The 23,767-nt window shown below is 40.3% G+C and overlaps 1 protein-coding gene and 1 pseudogene across 1 annotated transcript in view; one reads left to right on the top strand and one right to left on the bottom strand.

The window, feature by feature from the left end:
• Positions 1–23,767, top strand: part of LOC145397993 (glutamate receptor ionotropic, delta-1-like) — a 188,543-nt gene that overhangs the window by 153,072 nt on the left and 11,704 nt on the right. The window lies entirely within an intron of this gene.
• On the bottom strand, positions 17,408–17,526 carry LOC145398268 (5S ribosomal RNA; annotated as a pseudogene).

Here is a 23,767-nt window from a genome sequence, read left to right as displayed (position 1 = left end):
CCTTACAATACAATAGTATAAAAACTAAACAAATCAGCTGGCTACTCTTGTCCTCTAGCAGTGTTGTGGTGTTTCTGGAGAGGAAATGGAGTTGCAAAGAGGAGGACAGGTACAATGACAGCCTGTGTGTGTGTGTGTGTGTGTGTGTGTGTGTGTGTGTGGATCTGTGCGTGCATTGTGTGTATGTGGAGTAATGGCAGTGGTGTCAGTTGTCACAGAAGTGATGGCAGTGGTGTCAGTTGTCATAGGAGTGATGACAGTGGTGTCAGTTGTCATTGGAGTGATGGCAGTGGTGTCATTTATCATAGAAGTGATGTCAGTGGTGTCAGTTGTCATAGGAGTGATGGCAGTGGTGTCAGTAGTCGTAGGAGTGATGGCAGTGATGTCAGTTGTCATAGGAGTGATGGCAGTGGTGTCAGTTGTCATAGGAGTGATGGCAGTGGTGTCAGATGTCATATACTCCTTCTCTGATAAGCCCTTTCGAGACACTGTAGGTTTAATGTAAAATAGGAAGGGAACAGTAAAAATCATTTAGGAGTTTCAAATCTGGCTTTCTCTGAAAATATATAAGAAATATGCACGATCTTCACAAGTACACCACACTATATATAACACAATATCACTATACACATGTAAGGTATTAACGGTGCGGTAGTAGGTCACACTGGTTTAAATGATCAGCGGCACGCTCACACAGCCCTCGAGCCTGACTACCGGGTGTGGGAAATATTTTCCTCCAAAGCGGTTGTGCGCTCTACTTTTAAAAATCATTAATAAATTAAATGCTACAGCGCGTAAGCCCCGTGGACAGCTATATTGTAAATACATGTAATTACTTGGAAAGTTCCATTGACCTAAACTGCATCTGTGTGGTAGATGACGTGTTCTGAGGATAAGGATTAAAAGCCCTTACATAAAAGCAGACATAGGTTTAAAATATTTACACAGATAAAGGGAATATTTGCTTTGGCTTTAGTTTAATGAAAACTACGATATATTGGCTAGATTCGCCCTGTATATATCATGATGTAATCTAACTGTATTTAGCATTGAAATTAATAAATAGCTGGCATCTCTTCAAATCCTATGAGGAAGAAAGAAGCTTGCCATGTTAGTTCACTTTGCTCCTAGATCTCGTCGAGTTAGCACGTTGTAAACAAGCATCTCAAGGATTCTTGGCAGCCCAGGCAACCAAGCTAAAGATCAGGCTCATCATCATCTGTTGTCTGACTCTTTCTAGCTAAGAAACCTTTACGAATTGGCCAATTCAATTGGGAATTAGCTAGGAGATAGGAGAATAGCTAGGAGAATAATAATTAGGTGAGTTAGAGTATCAGTTATGGTACAAGTAAACCTCCTAAGAGACTTAAGTGAATTTACATAAGGTCGAGTTAGACTATAGTAGCCGCAGCGAGAAATGAACGCTGTGGTGGGGCAGGCGGGATGACCGGGGATTCCCCCACTGTAGCCATATCCACATGTCACCGACCATCGGCCACCGCTGCAGCCCCGCTCCATGATCCTTACCCTGTGTCTCTGGCTTTCTCTTTCTCTCTCGGTTTCTATATAAACTGGTGTATTTCCGAAACTAATTATGAAATTATTATGACTTTTGTTCCACACCACCACTGAGGTAAAAATCAAGGAGAGTTTTCTGTATAAAGGTTTCCCCCCCCTCCTAAATGTGGCATATGAGCGGGGGAGTGCGGCCTTGCCGATACCTCCGCCTGACCTATAATTATACACTCGCCAGAACTGACCTGCCCTCAGACAAGGGGGGGGAAACCTTTATACAGAAAACTCTCCTTGATTTTTACCTCAGTGGTGGTGTGGAACAAAAGTCATAATAATTTCATAATTAGTTTCGGAAATACACCAGTTTATATAGAAACCGAGAGAGAAAGAGAAAGCCAGAGACACAGGGTAAGGATCATGGAGCGGGGCTGCAGCGGTGGCCGATGGATGGTGACATCCTACCTCTATGGTCGGTGACATGTGGATATGGCTACAGTGGGGGAATCCCCGGTCATCCCGCCTGCCCCACCACAGCGTTCATTTCTCGCTGCAGCTACTATTATACTCATCAAAGGAGTATATAAGAATTTCTTACACATATTTTGTGGTGTCCTACAAGTGAAGGCCTATGACTTGTATACTAAAAATTTTCTACATTATTGGTGCCCCTGGAGAGTGAGGAAAGCAGAAGTGTGCAGAAGCATTGAATGTTTGTAAGGTTGGATTTGTTGGCCATAGCCTACTACTCCTTTCGGTACACGTGGATTATGTGGAAATACATATATTCTGAGCTCCGGGTGGAAGGGCAGGTTCCTTTTCCAGCGATGGAAGGCTAAATGCTGTATTAAATTAGAAACATGACCGCACTAACCTTTTCCTGGGAAGAAATGATATGAAGATGTGGAAGTTAATGAAATTGTGGAAAACATTCTAGTCATGGTAGGAGCCACAGAAGGTTCACGTAAATCCTCGGTAACCATAACCCTGGGAGAGGTTTAACCCACCATGTGCCAGCTATTTTTAGCCTTATATGTCGCCCCCGTGCCAGCCATTTTTTTTACATTTTTTTTTTTTGGCTAAAATGATATATTTTTATGTGAATACAACGAATTTCGCCATTAAAATACTCACCAAAGCTCGGAAATGGGTTTTATTGAGTCCTGCATACTCGTATACAGGTATTCCCGTTCTCTCATGCTCGCCACGTAGGTGAGAGAATGCCGTTTTCTATGTAAAGTAAACTCAGGTATTTATGTTGGGAAGGTATAGCGATATTCAGTACACTTTTCTGAGTACTTATTACTTCAACATCTGTCTCTCTCACTGTGAATGCATTGTCTTACACTTACTTGAAGATAGGTAAGACTTCACTTCACTATGTTCAGTCCTGGCACTTACAAGAAGGTATTTACAACTTAACATTATTATGTACAGTTCTTACACTTACAAGAAAATATTTACTACTTGATGTCACTGTGTATAGTCCCTACATTTACGTGAAAATATTTACAACATACCTTCACTATGTACAGCACTTGGTGAGACACACAGGCAGAGTGAGGCAGAGCGAGTGTTGGGGGGGGAAGTGACTGGGTGTATGGCCTTGACCGCCTGAGGCATGTTAGAGGAACAGTTAACATACATGCCTGCCAATTTTTACCCGCAAATCTTGAAAAATGTGGTCACAGTGATTATTTTAATTTTAAGCCATTCTAAAACGACACTGGCAGTGACCGCAGATTTTTGTCAGACCATTTTAAAGCGGCACTGGCATGCAGCGGGTTAACAATGCAGGGGGATAGGTTTGATATTGTGGACCTAATCCCTACACTTCTCAAAATTTAAAATGATTAATTAGCTGAACTGGGAAAATGGGTATACTGGAAACTGATTGTGGGGATAAGATATAACCTTAGAGGTTTAACAACCCATGGGGATAGGCTTGATATTACGGACCTTGTCCCTACCCTCTTCAAAATTTAGAATAATTAGATATTACTAAGCTGGGGTAAGTTGTAGTTGATATTAATGGTTCAATTATTAAATTAGAAATCAGTCAACATGTCTGTTTCCTTGTTGCAGAGATTTTCTAGTAGTAAGGCAGGATGGGTAACAAGAGCCATACATAACTGCAATCATTAGATGAAATACCTCTGTCTAGGGAGAAATTAAATAGTCTCCTGAATACACTGAAAGACAGATGGACTAAGACGTATGAAGAAGGTTATGTAACTCTAGAAGTGGCCATAGTAAAAGCTAATAATAAAGGTCCTTTAGAGTCGGAGACTACTAAATTTGAAGGTAAATTAGAAGAATATTTAACCGTAGTGAAATCACTAGGGTCAAAATTGGCTGAGACTGCCGAGGAAATGCAAGTTGTGGAACAGCGGAGTATAAAGCCTTACTACCACAAATTACGCTACCGGAGTTTGATGAGGAGCAAAATTGAAAATCCTTTTGGGATCAGTTCAAATTCTTAGTTCATGACAGAACAGTTCTCCCTAAGGTGAGCAAACTCTCATATTTGTTAGGATAGGTCAAGGGAACGTCTTACAAGCTGACAAAAGACTTACCAATAGAAGAAAACAATTATGAGGTGGCCTTGACTATCCTTAGACAAAACTTCGAAGACAGGGAGCAGATTATTACCCAATTACTGAAGGCTCTAAATGAATTACCCATTCCTAAACAAGATTTTGATTCCTTGCAAAATTTTAAAATTGCAATGAGTTGTAATTTAAAAGCTTTAGACACTTAAGAAGATAATAAGGCAGCATATTGGGTGCTTTCTAGAATTGTGTCCTTAAAAGCTTCTACCAAAAACCAAGGATGCCTTGTATGGTAGATATCAAAAGGATAATTTCTCCTGCGAAGAGATTGAGGAAGGCTTGATGCAACTCTGAAACATTTGCAAGGAACAGTAAAGCCTACTGAGATTAAACAGAAGACTGAAAAAAAAAAAAAAACACTAACCAACTGGTTGGGAAACCTAAGTCAGAGAAGGCTAAGTATGTGCTTAAAGAAGAAATAGGTACATTCCTTAGCACCTTAAAGGCTAAGGATAAAATATTAAAAACAAGGAATAGACAAGCTGATGAAATTAACCCCCTAACCAGTTGGGTAACGAAGTCTCCACTTTACACTTCCCAATACCCCATAATATGGTTATCACTGCCTGATATTATCACTACAAACACATTTCTATGAATTTCAAGTTGTTTGGAATCCATACTCCAAAAGAAAAAACACTGAGTAAGCAATGTAAATTATGAGCGTGTACAAGCTTTCCACCCGCGCTTGTTCCCCACTGGTATTCTGAAGCGGAGCTGTATTTATTATTCATAAACACACTCACACTTCATATTCCTAATACTTTATTACACTTACATATACAATATTTATCTATAAGTTAGTAGTAGTTTAATTTCACTCCAGGCATTCTCTTTTTCGTTCAGTAAACTAGAGTAGAGCGAGAAGCTTTCACTTTCACTGTCATTACTCCAAGTACTTATACTCAAATTATTATATTAGTAATTATTTACATTTCTATTTACATTTTCTATTTTATTTACATTATTTACATTTCTATTTTATTTACATTACGTTATGCACTGTCATTTCCAGTAACTAAGGGCTCCTTTCCCTTGGAGCCAGGACGAACTTGGGAAACTGAAGCACTCATACTGGGAGTTTCTGTCACCATTTCCTGCACTGGCTCATCACATTATTTGCCAGAAAGATCGTAGTCACTATCCATCATTATCATGTTCACATTCCACAGCAGAGTCACTTAGTCCTTTACCCCTTCCTACACGAGGTTTAGTAGGGGTAGAGGTCACAGGGCCCTTTGCAGTGGGCTCAGAAGTGGCGGAAATGAAGGTGCGTGAATCCGACATGGTTTCACCTTGAAAGATGACAGTCAACTGAATGATGTGGCATATTATGGGCATAGAAGGGTTGACAATGTCAGCATGGTGACAACTGCTAATTTTTATGCTGTGAAATGATCGGCAGGAAATCAAGACAATACATAATAAATTACGTAGTTCCAGGTGAATGTAAATATCACTTAGCCTTCTCCATTCCTTTCTTATATTTATTTTTTTATTATGAGGACAGGTCATACGGCATATTACAAGGGGAAATAAACAGGGAAAATTAGCAAACAGGTGTATGTGGGGTGTTGCCAGGTGATAATTAGCCCATTCCAGGTGTATGGCAGTGTCAATTACCTTTTTTCTTTTTTTTTTATATTATATTGTATAAGAATATGACATAGGGCACATTTCAATGGATGAATTGAGTGGAAAAATCCGGTCAGGATTTGCAAAGCATGGCGCGGCTGGGCAGGCGGGAGGAGAGGGTAATGGATGGGAGGTAAGGAGGGGAGTCAAGGACAGCAGAAAAATGGCTAAATTGTCAACAATGGATGGGAGTACAGATGACATTAGCAGCGCTGACTATAGCTGGACACTGGCATTACTGACAGGTGATACAAACCACCACTTGAAAGCCCAGGCGAATTCAAAATAACACAGAATCACAAAAGTGACACAGCACGGTATGATCCCTTGCTCCCGAGCTTCAGGAATGTGATGCCCCACGGTTAAGGGGATAAGGAAGTAAAACCTTTCATGGTATCCGGCAGGAATGTTTGTGTATTTTGTGGTGAACAACATTCCAGTGCATCTTGTCAACATTATCCTGATTATGCTTCTAGAGTAGGAAAGCTTCAGGAACTGGTATGTTTTATAATCTGTATGAAGCATCACAAAATATGTGTTAGTGCAACTTCTCATTACTGTTTATTTCCCTGGGAATACATATGCTTGATGTGGTTCCAAACTCCTTTCTAATCTGTTCCCATTGTTCCACATATGTCTCACCTAATTCCGTGTCCAGCCTAACCTTTCTCGCCAAGCCTTCTGCAATAAACATTTGCCCCTAATAGCTATAGGACTGACCAAACCTAATGGGTCAAATAACATGGAGACCTGACTTAACAAGAACCTCTTGGTGAGAGTGACATCAGAGAACGTAACTGGTTTCAAACTTATATCATCAGCTGTTGTATCCCAGTTAAGAGTCAACACATTTAGAATTTTGGGAATGTCGTTAATTGGAGTCTTCTTGTATTTTATTCCTCAAAAGCAGCGAGTTTGTATTCCAGCCCTGAACGGCAAATTTCCCTTTCCACATTCGGAATTGGCTACTTCATAAGCCTTCATTGCTTCCGATTCTGTATCAGCAACGCCTTGCAATTCGTCTATATAAAAAGCTTGCCCTATTTCTGGCCATTTGGCATTTCCAAAATGATGATTTAAAGTGTGGCAAAGTAGGAAAGGACTAGCACAAGAGCCAAAGAGCACCGATCGGAAACAGTAAGTCTTCAATGGACAATCCTCATTATGAGGATCATGAGGCCAGAGGAATTTTGTAAGTTTCGTATCCTCCTCTCTCAGTCCTATTCTGAGAAAATCCTTACTAATGTCTGCCGTATATGCATAAGGTTTCTCTCTAAATCTTAGTAACACATTCCCTAACTTCTCTGTTAGTGTACATTCAGAGTATAGGCAATCGTTCAAGACAGCTGATTCCTTGGACACTTTACTACTTCAGTTGAAAACTATCCTTATGGGAGTAGTTACTGAGTCCTTGCTTACAGCATGATGTGGTAATAATGTCCTTCTTTGTGGTTAACAGGCAATTCTACCTCTGCAATAAATTTATTCTTCAATTGATCCTTTATAATATTTTCGTATATGGTTAGATGTTCTGGTTTATCTCTCAACTTTCTTAGAAGAGGATTTAACTGAGCCTTAGCTGCTTGGTGGTTTGTTGGTAGTTCTGTATGGTTTTGTTTCCATGGTAATCCTATCCAATACTGTCCATCCTTAAATTCCACTGGCTGATTATACAAATCCAAAGTTATTTTATCTTCAGGGGTTGGTTCCTCAGAGTGTATTCCTACACTATCTAGGTCCCAATATTTGTGTACAGGTTCAATTTGTTCATCCAGCAAGTCAATTATCTGAGTAGGTTCCAGTTCTACATCTATTCTAGCTACCATCGATGACTGTGTGGGGATAACAAAGACTGAGTCTACTAGTTTGACCTCTCCTTTAACTTGTTTTGGAAAAGGCAACTGACTATAATAAGGTTACCTCCTGGTCTCTTGAACAACTGTACCTTATTCTTCTTGAAAGTCCTATGTCTGATTCTTCTACAGTAATCAGAACCAATTATCATTATTATGGGACCCACAGTATCTGATTCCACATTCCGTTTAGCCAACTTTATCCCTGAGCTCTGTGGATGACCAGAGGTTTCCTTCAGTCTTTTGATATTTATCCTTGTCTCCATATTATCAAGTACAGCTGCTGTTATACGGCATTTATATCTGCCTAGTTGTAATACAGGTCTAACTAAATCAAAGGACAGAGCTTCCTTTGTAGTTAAGAATCCTGTAATGACTCGATTTACCTTGCCAATAATAGGTAACTTTAATTTCTTCACAATGTCAGCAGAAATGAATGTTTTCTGAGCACCCGTATCAAAAAGAGTACATGCTAATAGGTTCCTATTCTCAGTCATTACCTTCACCTCAGCTATTGGAACTGCAGCTAGCATTACTACAAGAGTATTCCACCTAGCAATTGTCATATTGACACTTGCAGGTTTAGGAACCTCATTTTTCATCCTTTGGCACAAAGCACTATGATGATGATCCTTTTTGCATTTAAAACAAAGATTTAATTTAGTTTTCCAGTTCACGGAAGTGTTCGGAATTCATACAGATTATAAAACATACCAGTTCCTGAAGCTTTCCTACTCTAGAAGCATAATCAGGATAATGTTGACAAGATGCCCTGGAATGTTGTTCACCACAAAATACACAAACATTCCTGCCGCATACCATGAACTGTTGCTCTGGTTGGACATGAGTGATTTAGCTGTTATGCTGGCAAGATAATTAATAGTGACATGTCTTACAGTATCTGCTCACCTGTTTGCAGAGTACTGTGCTTGTACATGTTGGATGAAAGTGTCGCCAGGAAACGGTTGGATTTTCCATTTTCACCAACTTCTACATATTTCAATCTTGTATTTTGGTACAGTTTGACGAAGTAAAATTAACACTAGAACCCTAGAAAATGAGAGGGAAAAAAACTGAATCAGGCAATTAAATGTACATTTTCCACAGAAGTCTATCATTCAGTAGACCAAAATTTTTAAACACCATCATCATGGCTTATAATATGCCTGCCATTTTAATGCAATATACTAAAATGAAAACGACCCAAAAGTTAGTATAATAATGAAAACTTTTATGCAGTCATTAACAAAGCATAAATACTAGTCATGTCATTTCTCGCAAGGCATTCCTACATCACCAAGTAATACATACCTTCTCCCAATATTTCCACAATTCAATAACCAAATCAACTTGCACGCTATCTTGATAATAATAATAAACGATGAATCTTTCCTCACAATATAGCACAGAAAGGAAGTAAAAAAAAAAAATGGGATGATGGAACTGTATTGAAACTCATGTCCACCCCTCACTATGGCATCCCTCGATTTACCACGTAAGGACCAAAAGATGGAGGAGGCGTACAAAATTTCAGAGTCCTTCGGTCACTCTGTGCTGCCGTACGTTCGGTAAAATTTTAGAGAATATAAAGTAAAAATTCTGTGCCTTCATAGTAGCCTATATCACGCCAACAATTATGTAAAATGAATAACATGACACAACGATATATTAGAAGTTAACATTTAATATGTTTCCTGATTTGAATGAATGTGTATTATTCCATGCACAGCACACAGGATAACCGTGTGTTCCTAATGTATTTGCTTCCCAGGATTTCAAATACTGATGTCCTAGTTTCAAAGACCAGTTAAGGAAAATTCTTGTAACTGCAGTACATTACTGTATTGTCAAATGCTTTGGTGGTGATACAGCAACAATAAGGATGCCACAACAATGAAATTATTCGTAGGATACCCTATACGTGGTAGCAGGTACACCTTTCTGCCTTTTATTCCTTGTCATATAATAATTATAAATGGCTACTGTATTTCCAGTTGATGCAAAATTATTTTCTGTTTTTAGGAAGTATGACAGATTTTACCTTTCTCTTATACTATGCAATAAAGAGGACCAAAATATTAGTTTATTACCTCTAGAAGTTCAAAAGGACATACTTTTGGTTTATCTGTTAATCTGTACTATCTTTCTATTTAACCCCTTAACCGCGGGACGTCACTTTCGTGATGCTCGGGCACAAGGGATTATACCGCGGGGCATCACTTTTGTGATTCTGTGTTATTTTGAATTGCCCCGGCTTTCAAATGGTGTCTAGTATAATCTATCAGTACCACAAGTGTCAAGCTATAGTCAGTGCTGCTAATGTCATCTGTACTCCCATCCATTGTTGACAATTTAGCCATTTTTCCCCTGTCCTTGACATTCCTCCTTACCTCCCCTCCATTACCCTCTTCTCCCGCCTGCCCAACCGTGCTGCACTACTCGAATCCTGGACAGATTTTTCCACTCATTTTATCCCTATGCCATATTCTTATACAAAACAATATATAAAAGAAAGAGAAAAGGTAATTGATACTGCCATACACCTGAAATGGGCTAATTATCACCTGGCAACACCCCACGTGCACTCGTTCGCTAATTTTCCCTGTTTATTTCCCCTTGCAATATGCCGTATGACCTGTTCTCATAATAAAAATATATATAAGAAAGGAATGGAGAAGCCTAAGTGATATTAACATTCACCTGGAACTACCTAATTTATTATGTATTGTCTATATTTCCTGCCAATCATTTCATAGCATATAAATTAGCAACTGTCACCACACTGACATTGTCAATCCTTCCCAGCCCAAATACACCATATCATTCAGTTTACTATCATCTTTCGAGGTGAAACCATGTCGGATCCATGCTCGTCCACTTCCGCCGCTTCTGAGCCCACTGCAAAGGACCCTGTGACCTCTACCCCTACTAAACCTCATGTGGGAAAGGGTAAAAGGCTATGTGACTCTGCCCAGGAACATGAACTGGCTAGTTTTTCCATGGTAATGATGGACAGTGACTACGATCTTTCTGGTGACTCATGGGATGAGGCAGTGGAGGAAATGGTGATGGAAACCCCCCAGTACGAGTGCTTCTGTGTCCCAAGTTCTAAAACAGTGCAAGTGGAAATGTAAATAATGTGTAAATAGCAAGTGAAAGCAGTGAATGTAAATATAATTGTACAGTGAAAAATAGTTTTATAAGTTACCGTACTGCAAGTGACAGTGCATAACTTGGTGTAAATAAAATAGAAATGTAAATAATGTAAACAAAATAGAAAATAGAAATAGAAATGTAAACAACTACTAATATAAGAATATGAGTACAAATACTTGGAGCAATGACAGTGAAAGTGAAAGCTTCGCTTTCTATGCTAGTTTACTGAATGAGAAAGTGAATGCCCAGAGTGAAAATAAACGACTAGTACTGCAGGAAACTTATGGATAAATATTGTATATATAAATAAGTGTATAAAGTACTAAGAATATAAAATGTGAGTGTGTTCATGAATAATAAATGACATCTCCACCTTAGATTACCAGTGGGGAATGAGCGCGGGTGGAAAGCTCGTACGCATTCGTAATTTACATTACTTTCACATTTTGGGGGGAATATGGATTCCACACTACTAGAAACTGATAGAATAATGTTTGTAGTGATAATATCAGACAGTGGTAACCATATTATGGGGTATTGGCAAGTGTAAAGTGGAGACTTCGTTACCCTACTTCAGAAGTCTCCACAAGTCCTAGGGTAGTCGACAAAGGATCAAAAAACATCCCAGGAGAAAGCTGAAGGTATGTACCATATGCCTATATAATTATAATATTCTAGGACAAATAACTGCTTTTTGGCAAATATTTTTAAAAAGTCAGTCGGATCGCGATTATCCCCGTGGGACGGGCACGGCTCGCTCCCAACATCCCCTCGGTTAGGGGGTTAAATGAACCACTATCTCCTGCTTAACTGAAAATGCTGATTTAGAAGTTCTGAACTGAGTGATATTTTGTTTATGAACCTATGCATTTTAATATTCTTGCCAATCGTTTATGCACTGGGGTTACTAGGGAATGACACAAAACTGGCATTCTCCAAGGAGCTTTGACTCTTGGTAAATTTTCGAGGTTCTTTCTTTATATTCCATCCACTGATAGTACTCATGCTTATATTTAGTCTTCCACAGATTTTTCTTAATGGAAAACTGGGGAAATGCATTGTAATTACTTGTCTTCTATCAGTCGTTGCCGAGTGTTTCCAAAAAATGTGTTAGATTGTACGAATTTTAGGAGGAGAGTATGTTCAAGTTGTTCGCGTTGTTCATGGCAGGAGAAAGATAAAGATGAGTCTAGGGTTTGACTGGAGTTTTATTCTCCAGAGGAAGTTTTCTTCAAAAGAAGACCTGTTTATGCTAGATAACTCTGTGCCCACTGTTCCTGCCTTTCTCACTGTGCCTCTTCTTTCTCCTAACCCCTTCTGCCGTCTCTCCAATTTTTCCTATATATGACTGGTTGAGTAAAGCGTGAAGGCAGGTGTCAAGGAACTTTTCACGACTGTGGAAGTTTCCTATCCGGTGTCACATTGCACTGTTGCGAAATTCCCTGGCTAGAATGTGCATAGCTGTTTCATTCAGATCTCTCGAGCTGAGGCACGACTTTCTTCAGACCACTGTAATACATATTATATATACAGCATATACGTCACTAGCTATTATGAAACGTGTTATGATATTCTAGTGTCCTGACACTTTGAGTAAAAGTTGTCTCCTCTCATGCTTGGTGATCGAATTAATTAAAACAGACTACTAGCTTACCCTGCTTTCCCGCTTTCTGTGTCGTCCATGAAGACAACAAAAACGGCTACAAATGCCTTAATTTATTTCCAAGTATTGTCACGGAAATTATTTGATAATTAAAAATAACTAATTTTAAATGTTAATTGAAACCCAGTTCTCTTCAGTCTTACGTTACTAAAAAAAAATATTACATGTTACCATACAAGATTTGAACTCCGCAAATTGTTCCTGAGTGTCCTGCAGCGATAGTTCTGAAATTTCAATTATTTCTGTTTAGGACATCCTATTATCCTAACTAACAAATCAATACTACCGATCTATCTATCTATTGCCAGACGCCTCAATCCCGTTTGGGGTGGCCACAAACAAATCGCCTCCAAGTCGCCCTGTCCCTCGCCATTTCACTGCCCTGCTCCCAACTCACACCCCGCTCTCCCATATACCTCTCCACCCCATCTCTTCATCTCATCCTCGGCCTCCCCCTCCCTCTTTCCCCCTCCACCTCACTCACATACACTCTCTTCGTCAGTCTTACACCCTCCATCCTCTCCACATGGCCAAATCACGTCAGTGTGTTCCTCATAACGCTTCCTATCACATCCACATCAACACCACAACGCTCCTTTATATCCTTATTCGTCAGCCTGTCTCTCCATGTGACTCCACAGGCTCCTCTTAAATAACTCATTTACACTGCTCTCACTCTTGACTTGTGTCCTTCCAACAACGTCCAAGCTTCACTTCCGTACGTTAGAGTTGGTATCACAATACTGTCATGTAGTAACTTTTTCACTTCCATGTTCACTTCCCTGTTTCTTATCACTGCTTTCAAAGAACCAGCAACCTTTCTTCCCTGCTGTACCCTTTCAAGCACTTCACCCTCCAAACCTCCATCCTTATCACACTACCCAAGTACTTAAACGTACTCATATTTTCCAATTCCTCACCATCCAACCTCGCTGTCCATTCACTGACCTCACCTTTCTCAAAGACCATCACTTTACTCTTCCCTACATTCACCTTTAGATTCCGTTTCTTACACATTCTCCCAAACTCATCCACCAAGCCTTGCAGCTCCCCTTCGTCTTCACTCAACAACACAGTATCATCTGCAAACAACAGTGCAGGGAGTTTCCAAACACTATCCTCTTTCACCAGGGCCACTCCAACATCCACTACCCTACCTTGTACCTCTTTTATTACCCCATCCATGTACAGATTGAACAACCATGGAGACATGACACATCCCTGTTTCAAACCAACTTTCAAAGAGAAAAATTCACTTAGTTCACCATCCACACGCACTGCAGCCTTCGCACCATCGTACATACTCTTCACAGCATTCATTAACTTCCCATCTACTCCATATATTCTTAAAACTTTCCACAATCCTAGTCTATCCACCCTGTCATATGCTTTCTCCAAATCCATGAAAGCCGCATACAACTTCTTTCCCTTCTCTAGAAACTTTTCCACTAAAGATCTGAGAATGAATATCTGATCTACACAACCTCTTCCCTTCCTAAAGCCTCCCTGTTCTTCTCAAACTAATTTCTCTGCTCTTTCTCTAACTCTGTCAATAAGTATCCTACCATACTCTTTTCCTATTATACTAAGAAGACAAATGCCCCTATGATTGCCACACACTTCTTTTTCCCCTTTTCCTTTGTACAAGGGAATAATTATTCCTGACTTTCAATCCTCTGGAACTCTACCTTCCTCCCAGGCCAATCTGCACATCTTCCACATCCATTCTGCTACTATCTCTCCCCCATGCTTAAGCATTTCACCACACACTCCATCAATTCCTGGGGCTTTCCCTGATTTAACTTTCTTCATTGCTTCCACAACTTCTATCCTACTGATTTCTTCCTGTCTTCTCACCTCCCTCCTTCTCCCAGCCATTCCCCAGCCACTTATACTCGCATTACTTCCATCCTCCACGTTCAACAATTCCTTAAATTGTTCTCTCCATCTGCTCACTTTTTCTCCCTTCTCCACTAGTAATCTACCATTTTTATCTTTCATTCCCCTGTTAACTTCACTTCCACCCTGTCTTACTGTTTTCACCTCTTTCCAGAACATTTTCTTACAGTCCCTCCACTTTACACTCAAATTCCTTCCAAATTCCTCATCCACGCTCTTCTTACTCTCTCTTACTAATCTTTTCACCTCTCTCTTTCTTTCTACATATAACTCTCTCTTCCGCCTCTCAACTTCTTCCACGCCCCTATTTCTCATCCATTCATTGTATGCTTTCTTCTTTTGTGCCACAGCCCGTTTAACCTCTTCAGCCCACCACGCTGTTCCTTGCACCCCCCTCCGTCTTCTCTTCCTTCCACACACCACATCACATGCTGCACATATTTCTTCTGTAAATATTCTACACACACCTTTGGGGAGGCGGTGGCTGAATCAGTAGAGAGGCGGCCTGCGGTCCTAATGGACCCAGGATCGAATCCCGGCTGGGGCAGGGAACAGTTTAAGGATTTGAATTTCATAAAAGCAGACTTTCCTGATCTACCAGATGACCCGCCGACATGTCGTAAAAATACCCCCACTAATACCAGTACACCAGTCCTGTATGAGACAGCCCTAGCATGTATTCAATATGGATGGTGGGTGTTTGTGCCGAAGTGGTGACATGTGGAGGTGTAGGAGGACTACTGGGCCTTGGGATAGGTCACTGCCCCCGAGAAATAGGCTCTGAAGCCTTTGCCCAGAGTCGGACACGTAAAAAAAAAAAAAAAAAAAACGTCCTCCATCTGCTCTAATTCATATTTGCCCAATCGTTCCTCCACTTCTCTCTTATACTCTGCCTTTTTCTCATCCTCTTGTAACCTTTCCACTCTCCTTGCAACTACTCCTTCCTCTCGTCTTTCCCTTCTTCTATTCCTCCATCTTACTTGAACTTTAATTCTGGCCACCACCAAGTAGTGGTCAGAAAGTCCACTCCCCCAACCTCTATAAACTCTTGCATCCAATATACATCTTCGCATCCTTTCATCCACACACACATAATCAATCACTGCCTTCCTTTCACTCAGTTCACCACCCACCCTTCTCATCACTCACCATGTATACCTGTGGATCATTTTATGCCTGAAGAGGGTATTGGCTATCACCAACCCCCTCCCAGCACAAATGTCCACTAACGCACTCCCATTCTCATCTACCTCAGCAGGCACACCCCACTCACCAACTATTCCATCCACCTTCACATTCCCAACTTTACCATTCATATCACCAATCAAAAACACTCTCTCATTCCTTCCAAACTTTTCCATGCACACTTCTACATTTGTCCAGAACTCTTCTCTCACTCTTCTAGCACGATCTTGCGTTGGCGCATACACACATACAATCGCCCCCATTTGTATTCCAACTTTCAACTTTACCCACACAATCCTTGATCCAACTGATCCATACTGTCTTATGCTCCTCTTCCATCTTTTACTCACAACTATACATACTCCTTCCTTTGCCCTCTCATTCTCACCTACTCCTGCACATATACCCCATCCATACTCCCATTCTCTCACACTTTCTCCTCTCCATTTTGTTTCAGTTATTCCACATACATCCACTTTCGCATCCTCAAGCACCTGGCCAATCTCTCTCTCTTTCACCTCATCATTTGCTCCCCTTACATTCCAAGTTCCAATTGCAATGTCCTTTGTGCGGTCCTTGGTCGTCAACGTTTGGTCAGTCCTTGTCCGAGGCTTCTTGTTTGTTTTTTTAGTTAGTTGTTTTCCGGGGAGGGGCACTAACCCTCCGCCAACCCTTTTAGTCGCCTTTTGCGACAAGCAGGGATACTGGGGGAGTATTCTTGAAAAACCCCCCTACCCCCAGGGGGTTGAAAAAACCCCCTACCCCCAGGGGGTTGAAAAAAACCCCTACCCCCAGGGGGTACTTCGGCATTTACTTACTGTCTTCTGCAAGTTATACATAAAATGTTTCACCTACTAAAGATATAAGGAAGAGTATGTGCATTGTCGCTGACCGAAATCTTCTAGATACTCTGCCGTCACTTCTTAGGCCGACTGTACAGTCCTCATATGTTTTTATGTTCATATTTTATACTTTACCCTTACGATCATTTGTTACTTCAAACAATTGTGTGTGTGTGTGTGTGTGTGTGTGTGTGTGTGTGTGTGTGTGAATTAGGAAAAGACAGAGCTCTGTTCTTTTCAAAGTACTTATCTACACGGAAACTTTGGTGGATGTGGGTGTGAACTAGTTTCTATCGTACTCCGTTACACACACACACACACACACACACACACACACACACACACACAAATATCCTTCCTATTCTAATGCCATGTGACATATGCAAGCTTTAATAATAATGAAATTCTTATATTTATGGACAAAAATGATAATCGGGCACTCAAACATATCGACAATATGTGTGTGTGTGTGTGTGTGTGTGTGTGTTGTATAATAAAGATTGATTCATAAACCACAAGACTTCAGCAATCAAAATAAAGCAAACGATGTGTGTATTATACATGGGGATGAAGTTACTTGTCTTCGTACGGAGTAATTCCGTAAACCTTTTTTTGTTTTGTTTTGTTTTGTTATGCTGACACTAAGTATTTATTACGAAATTCACATACTGTAGGAAAAAAAAAAAAAGGTCATGTAGAACACGGTGAAGCAAGGAAAGTGTGTGTGTGTGTGTGTGTGTGTGTTTGTGTCTTTCTTTTTCAAGTGGCTTTACAGTGAGTGACAAGCGTAGGATACCTGTAAGCCAGGAAACCATTTACGACTGTGGGTTGCAATCATTTAACCATCCCATACGTGTTCCCTACGTGCCGACAAGTAGGTTGGCTGAGGGTTGATGCCCCTCCCCATCAATATATATATATATATATATATATATATTTTATTCATTGCCAGACGCCATGTATCCCAAACGGGGTGGCCAAGGGCTTAGAGTTAATTGTTTTACAGGGAGGGGCACTAATCCTCCACCAACCCCACTTGACATGTAGGGATGCCAACAGCATCTGGTGTTCCCAGGCGGTCACCCATCCAAGTACTAACCAGACCCAACGTTGCTTAACTTCGCTGATCGGACGGGAAGCGATGTACTCAACGTGGTATATATATATATATATATATATATATATATATATATATATATATATATATATATATATATATATATATATATATATTGCCAGACTCCTCAATCCCGTTTGGGGTGGCCACAAACAAATCGTCTCCAAGTCGCCCTGCCCCCCGCCATTTCACTGCCCTGCTCCCAACTCACACCCCGCTCTCCCATATACCTCTCCACCCAATCCCTCCATCTCATCCTCGGCCTCCTCCTCCCTCTTCCCCCCTCCACCTCACTCACATACACTCTCTTCGTCAGTCTTTCACCCTCCATCCTCTCCACATGGCCAAACCACGTCAGTGTGTTCCTCATAACGCTTCCTATCACATCCACATCAACATCACAATGCTCCTTTATATCCTCATTCGTCAGCCTGTCTCTCCATGTGACTCCACAGGCTCCTCTTGATTAACTCATTTCCACTGCTCTCACTCTTGACTTGTGTCCCTCCAACAACGTCCAAGCTTCACTTCCGTACGTTAGAGTTGGTATCACAATACTGTCATGTAGTAACTTTTTCACTTCCATGCTCACTTCCCTGTTTCTTATCACTACTTTCAAAGAACCAGCAACCTTTCTTCCCTGCTGTACCCTTTCAAGCACTTCACCCTCCAAACCTCCATCCTTACTCATCACACTACCCAAGTACTTAAATGTAGTCATATTTTCCAATTCCTCACCATCCAACCTCGCTGTCCATTCACTGACTTCACCTTTCTCAAAGACCATCACTTTACTCTTCCCTACATTCACCTTTAGATTCCGTTTCTTACACACTCTCCCAAACTCATCCACCAAGCCTTGCTGCTCCCCTTCGTCTTCACTCAACAACACAGTATCATCTACAAACAACAGTGCAGGGAGTTTCCAAACACTATCCTCTCTCACCAGGGCCACTCCAACATCCACTACCCTACCTTGTACCTCTTTTATTACCCCATCCATGTACAGATTGAACAACCATGGAGACATGACACATCCCTGTTTCAACCCAACTTTCAAAGAGAAAAATTCACTTAGTTCACCATCCACACGCACTGCAGCCTTCGCACCATCGTACATACTCTTCACAGCATTCAACAACTTCCCATCTATTCCATCTATTCTTAAGACTTTCCACAATCCTTGTCTATCCACCCTGTCATATGCTTTCTCCAAATCCATGAAAGCCGCATACAACTTCTTTCACTTCTCTAGAAACTTTTCCACTAAAGATCTGAGAATGAATATCTGATCTACACATCCTCTTCCCTTCCTAAAGCCTCCCCGTTCTTCTCCAACTAATTTCTCTGCTCTTTCTCTAACTCTGTCAATAAGTATCCTACCATACACTTTTCCTATTATACTAAGAAGACAAATGCCCCTTTGATTACCACACACTTCTTTTTCCCCTTTTCCTTTGTACAAGGGAATAATTATGCCTGACTTCCAATCCTCCGGGACTCTACCTTCCTCCCAGGCCAATCTGCACATCTTCCACATCCATTCTACTACTATCTCTCCCCATGCTTCAGCATTTCACCACACACTCCATCAATTCCTGGGGCTTTCCCCGATTTAACTTTCTTCATTGCTTCCACAACTTCTATCCTACTGATTTCTTCTTGTCTTCTCACCTCCCTATATATATCTCCAAGACCAGAAGTCACCTCTTACGGGATTATGGCGTCTGGCTATGGATAGAGGGACAGGCAGTATTTTCTATGCCTAAATCGTAGAGTATATTTTCTGACGAGAATCCAGCAAACTGGGTAAGTTCATCGCATTCAGTAACAAAACTAATGATTATTCCATTTGGTTAGCATACAGTGTAAGCTTTTGATTTTTTTTTTTCTGGCACTTCAGACAGTATCCATTTTATATATATAAATGATCATGGATAGAAATGAAGGATGAAGAGGAACATGATGTAAAAAAAAATCTCACAAAGGAGTTTGATGAGACCATCCTTTAATACACAGTGCCAGCACTCCCGTGTGTTACAGGGGCACGAGGGTTTGAAGAGATGTGGCACCACTGTGATTCTTTACTACGAAACATTCCCCGTGAGTGAAGCGGAGTAACCTCGGTATAGTTGCGCTAAGGAAAGATGTGTGTTGTATGTAAGCTCCATTTCGCAAGGTTGATATTTCAACCCGAATTATTGGTATAATTTACATTGTTCTACATAAAGATAATAATCGTCCTTATATGACCTATTATGACTGTCCACAGTTTTGAGGTGAACTGACATGTAAAGGAGGGTGGGGGGGGGAGGGTGATCTCCAACCCCACTTGGGTAAGAGGGAGGATCCCCCACATGGAGTCAGAGAGAGGGAGGGGGGGGGGTGCTGTAAGCTTCGCACATGATACGGTGAGACGAGACAACATCTGCTTCATTACTCTCAATACAGTAACTCAGCAATACTGAATAATTGTAAAACAATTAGGAACATCATGAAGTAAGGTTATATGAGGAATAAATCATAAGAGAAAATTACATGTTTCATTTTATATAAAAGAAATATTACGCTGTATAATCATAAACTGTGGGTGAAACCATGCCCATGACTTCAGACGACACTCATCCAGACTGAGACTTGTGGATGGCAGCCTTCAGAGATCAAGGATAACCCAGTCTAGCAGTGTTAATCATGTCTTTATAATGATTATAGCATCTTAGGCTAAAAGACTAAATAACATGGTGATCCTAGCATTAACACCTACACTGAGACAAAAATTGATAAGGGAGTTAAGTTGCTCAATAACTAATGAAGGATTTTGATACACTAAATGAATGTAGTATATATATATATATATATATATATATATATATATATATATATATATATATATATATATATATATATATATATATATAAATATATATATATATATATATATAACATATATATATATATATATATATATATATATATATATATATATTGTTACATAGCCTATGATTTCATCATCCTTTGTGTAATTCTAACGTACAGTATGCTGCATGTTTGATCACGACCGTGTTCTACCTCACTTCCCCCCCCCCTCCTCCATTATAGTAGAGTAAGTCGTTCTTTCTGTTGTTCAGAGCAGGATTGTCAACTCTTTGTCCCCTCTGGCTTCATTTGCGCGTCCTTCTTACAAGTTGTATCAAGCTCTGCCGGCCCCTATATAATGAGCTCAGTCTCTGCATTAATTGCCACTTAGATCTACTCCTCATTTTGCTCACATCTCTGTCCTCCCCTGTACAGTTGTTATTATTGTGAGTGCTCAGGAAGTCTCCAACCATCTAGCAGCTGTGTAATTTGAGTATAAGTGTTATTACATTTTTTCCTTGTACTGTATAGCATAAGGTGTTGATTTGTAGGCCTAGTGAGGTTTTTGATTCATGTGTTTTTGTCAGTCATTTTTTGATAATATTTTGTATCTGTAATAATATATCTTGCATTCACTGAGTATTATCCGGTTTTCTCATTTTATCAGGGCTGACTTAGATAAATTTACACTTGCTAATTTCGTGTTAATAGAGGCTATTGCAGTTAACCATATATTTAACCTGTTTTTTGCCATTACATTATCCTTATGAGTCCTGAATGTTTAGTTGTTAGTTTGAGCATTAAACTTTAACTTGTAATTTTACCTAACTCTTTTGTTTTGAACCTAGAACTTTGCGGGACAGTTTTCTCTGTTCTGTAACATAAGTTTGGCGACCTCTTATCAGGATATTCAGGATATTATCATAAGGATATTGCTTGATATTTTGTAACTGTGATTTATTCATGATGTCTACTATTACTACACTTGATGAAGTCAAAGATTTTTTGTCAATATGTGCAAACAGTGTGTGATGTAGAAAACAGAACAAAGAATGAACTTAAGCTTGTTGCTCAACAATTGGGAATTGCAGTTCATTCTCATCATTCTAAAGATCAAATTGTTGGCATGATTAATAAAGGCTTGTTTAATGTAACTCCTCCAAATGAGCAAACGCAGATTGAAATAGCTAAGTTACAGCTAGCTCTGCAGGAGGCTCGTGCTAAGGAATCTGAATTTCAGGCAAATGCTAAGGAGGCGGAGTCTCAGGCTCGTATTCAGGAGGCTGAATTTCAGGCAAATGCTCGTATTCAGGAGGCACAGGTACAGGCTCAGGCACAAATTGAACTTGCTAGGATTCAGGCAGACCATGAATATCGCATGAAACAAGGTGGAACTGGATCATCTAGCTCTGATGATTTTGATGTGGCTAAAAATGTTAAACTTGTCCCTCCTTTTAATGAGTCTGATTTAGCAAAGTATTTTCAGTTGTTTGAGAGGGTAGCTACAGGTTTTAATTGGCCCAAAAAGTATTGGCCAGTACTCCTTCAGACTGTTCTCACCGGTAAAGCTCAAGTAACTTATGCATCTTTGCCTCAGGATCAATCTGATAATTATGATGTAGTTAAGAGCTTGATTCTTAAGGCCTATGAGCTTGTTCCTGAAGCCTATAGAGTAAAATTTAGGACAACTTATAAGCAAGATAAGCAATCCCATGTTGAGTATGCAAAAATCAAAGAAGATCTGTTAGAGCAGTGGTTAAATTCTAAGAATGTGGATACTGATTTTGGTAAATTTAAGCAGATGATTTTGCTGGAGGACTTCAAAAGGTGTATTAATAAAGATGTAAGCCTATATCTTGATGAGAACAGAATAGATAATTTGTCTGATGCTGCAGTTTTAGCTGATGAATATGTTCTCACTCACAAGAGATATTCTAAAGAAAAAAGGAAAGCTGAGAGTAAGTACGTTGCCTCTACTCAGAGTACAGGTAACAGGAAAGAGAATAAAGATGATGTTTCTCAGGAAGTAAATACCAGCTTCACCTCTAGATTTCAGAAAAGTAAATGTACTTACTGTAGTAAGCTTGGTCATACTAAGGAGAAATGTTTCAGGAGACAGCGTGATGTGAACAAATAGGAGTCTTTAAATATTCAGTGAATTGGTCTAGTGTCCACCCTTGAGAGTTCCCAGAATTCTTTAACTGAGTTAACTGAACCTGCTTTGAGGGGTAAATTAAATTCTCATGATGGAGCTCCTCTTTTGAGCAGTAACGTGGGTGACACTCTCAAGAGTTCATGTGCTAATTTCCTGTCTGATGGTTTTGTCAGTCCTCTGGACAGTAATGACAGGAAGTCAGTTAGAATATATCGTGATACAGGTGCTTGCCAATCCCTTATGCTGACCAGTGTTCTAGGCTCTAATGTTAATTCCTCTGATGAAACTGTAATCTTACAAGGTGTAGGGAATAATTACTTCTCTGTCCCTCTGTGCAGAGTGAATTTAGAGTCTGGTTTTGTTAATGGTTCTGTTATGGTTGGGTTGGTTGAGACACTCCCAATGTCAGGTGTAACTTTCTTACTTGGAAATGATATTGGTGGAAGTCAAGTGAGTCCGGCTCCTCAGTTGTCTAGTGAGCCAGTGGCTGCGGCCCAGGATTGTGATATCCCTGATGTGTTCTCTGCATGTGCTGTCACTAGGGCTAAGTCTAAAGTTACTGGTGACTTAGATGATAATGATGATGATGATGTTATCCTAGCTGACACTTTTCTTGCTAATTTGGACTACTCACCAGATGAGGCAGTACCCCGTAGTGTTGATAATTTGTCTCGTCAAGAGTTGGTTGAGTTGCAGGTTGCTGACCCTGAGTTGAAAGGTCTAGCTAACTCTGCTTGCAGTGAGGAAGAGTCAGCTGGTGCTTCTACTTGTTATTATATAAAGTCAGGAGTACTTATGAGAGTGTGGAGACCCCCAACAGCATCAGCCGACTGTGAATGGGAGGTTGTACATCAAGTTGTAATCCCCCGTGTTTGTAGGCAGGATATCATTAGAGTGGCTCATGATTCCAGTTTGGCAGGACACCTTGGAGTGAGGAAGACTGTGGCACGCATTCTGAAACACTTCTACTGGCCAGGTATCTTCAGAGATGTTTCCTGGTATTGTAAGTCTTGTCACACCTGTCAAGTTGTGGGGAAGTGTAATCAGACCGAAAAGGTTGCACCTCTAGTTCCCATTCCTCCTTTTGAGGCGCCATTCACCCGTGTGTTGGTGGATATTGTGGGCCCTCTTCCTAAGACTTTTTCAGGATTTTCTTATGTGTTGACCCTGACTGATATGGCTACTCGTTATCCGGAAGCCATTCCACTTAGAAATATCTCAGCAAAGAACGTGGTTAAGGAAATGCTAGGGTTCTTCACAAAGTTTGGTCTGCCCAAGGAGG

The sequence above is a fragment of the Coenobita brevimanus genome, chromosome 44 (genome assembly GCF_032717465.1).
Source record: "Coenobita brevimanus isolate Jiangsu-jjx chromosome 44, ASM3271746v2, whole genome shotgun sequence".
Classification (NCBI taxonomy): Eukaryota; Metazoa; Arthropoda; class Malacostraca; order Decapoda; family Coenobitidae; genus Coenobita; species Coenobita brevimanus.
This window is presented reverse-complemented; position numbering and strand designations above follow the sequence as displayed.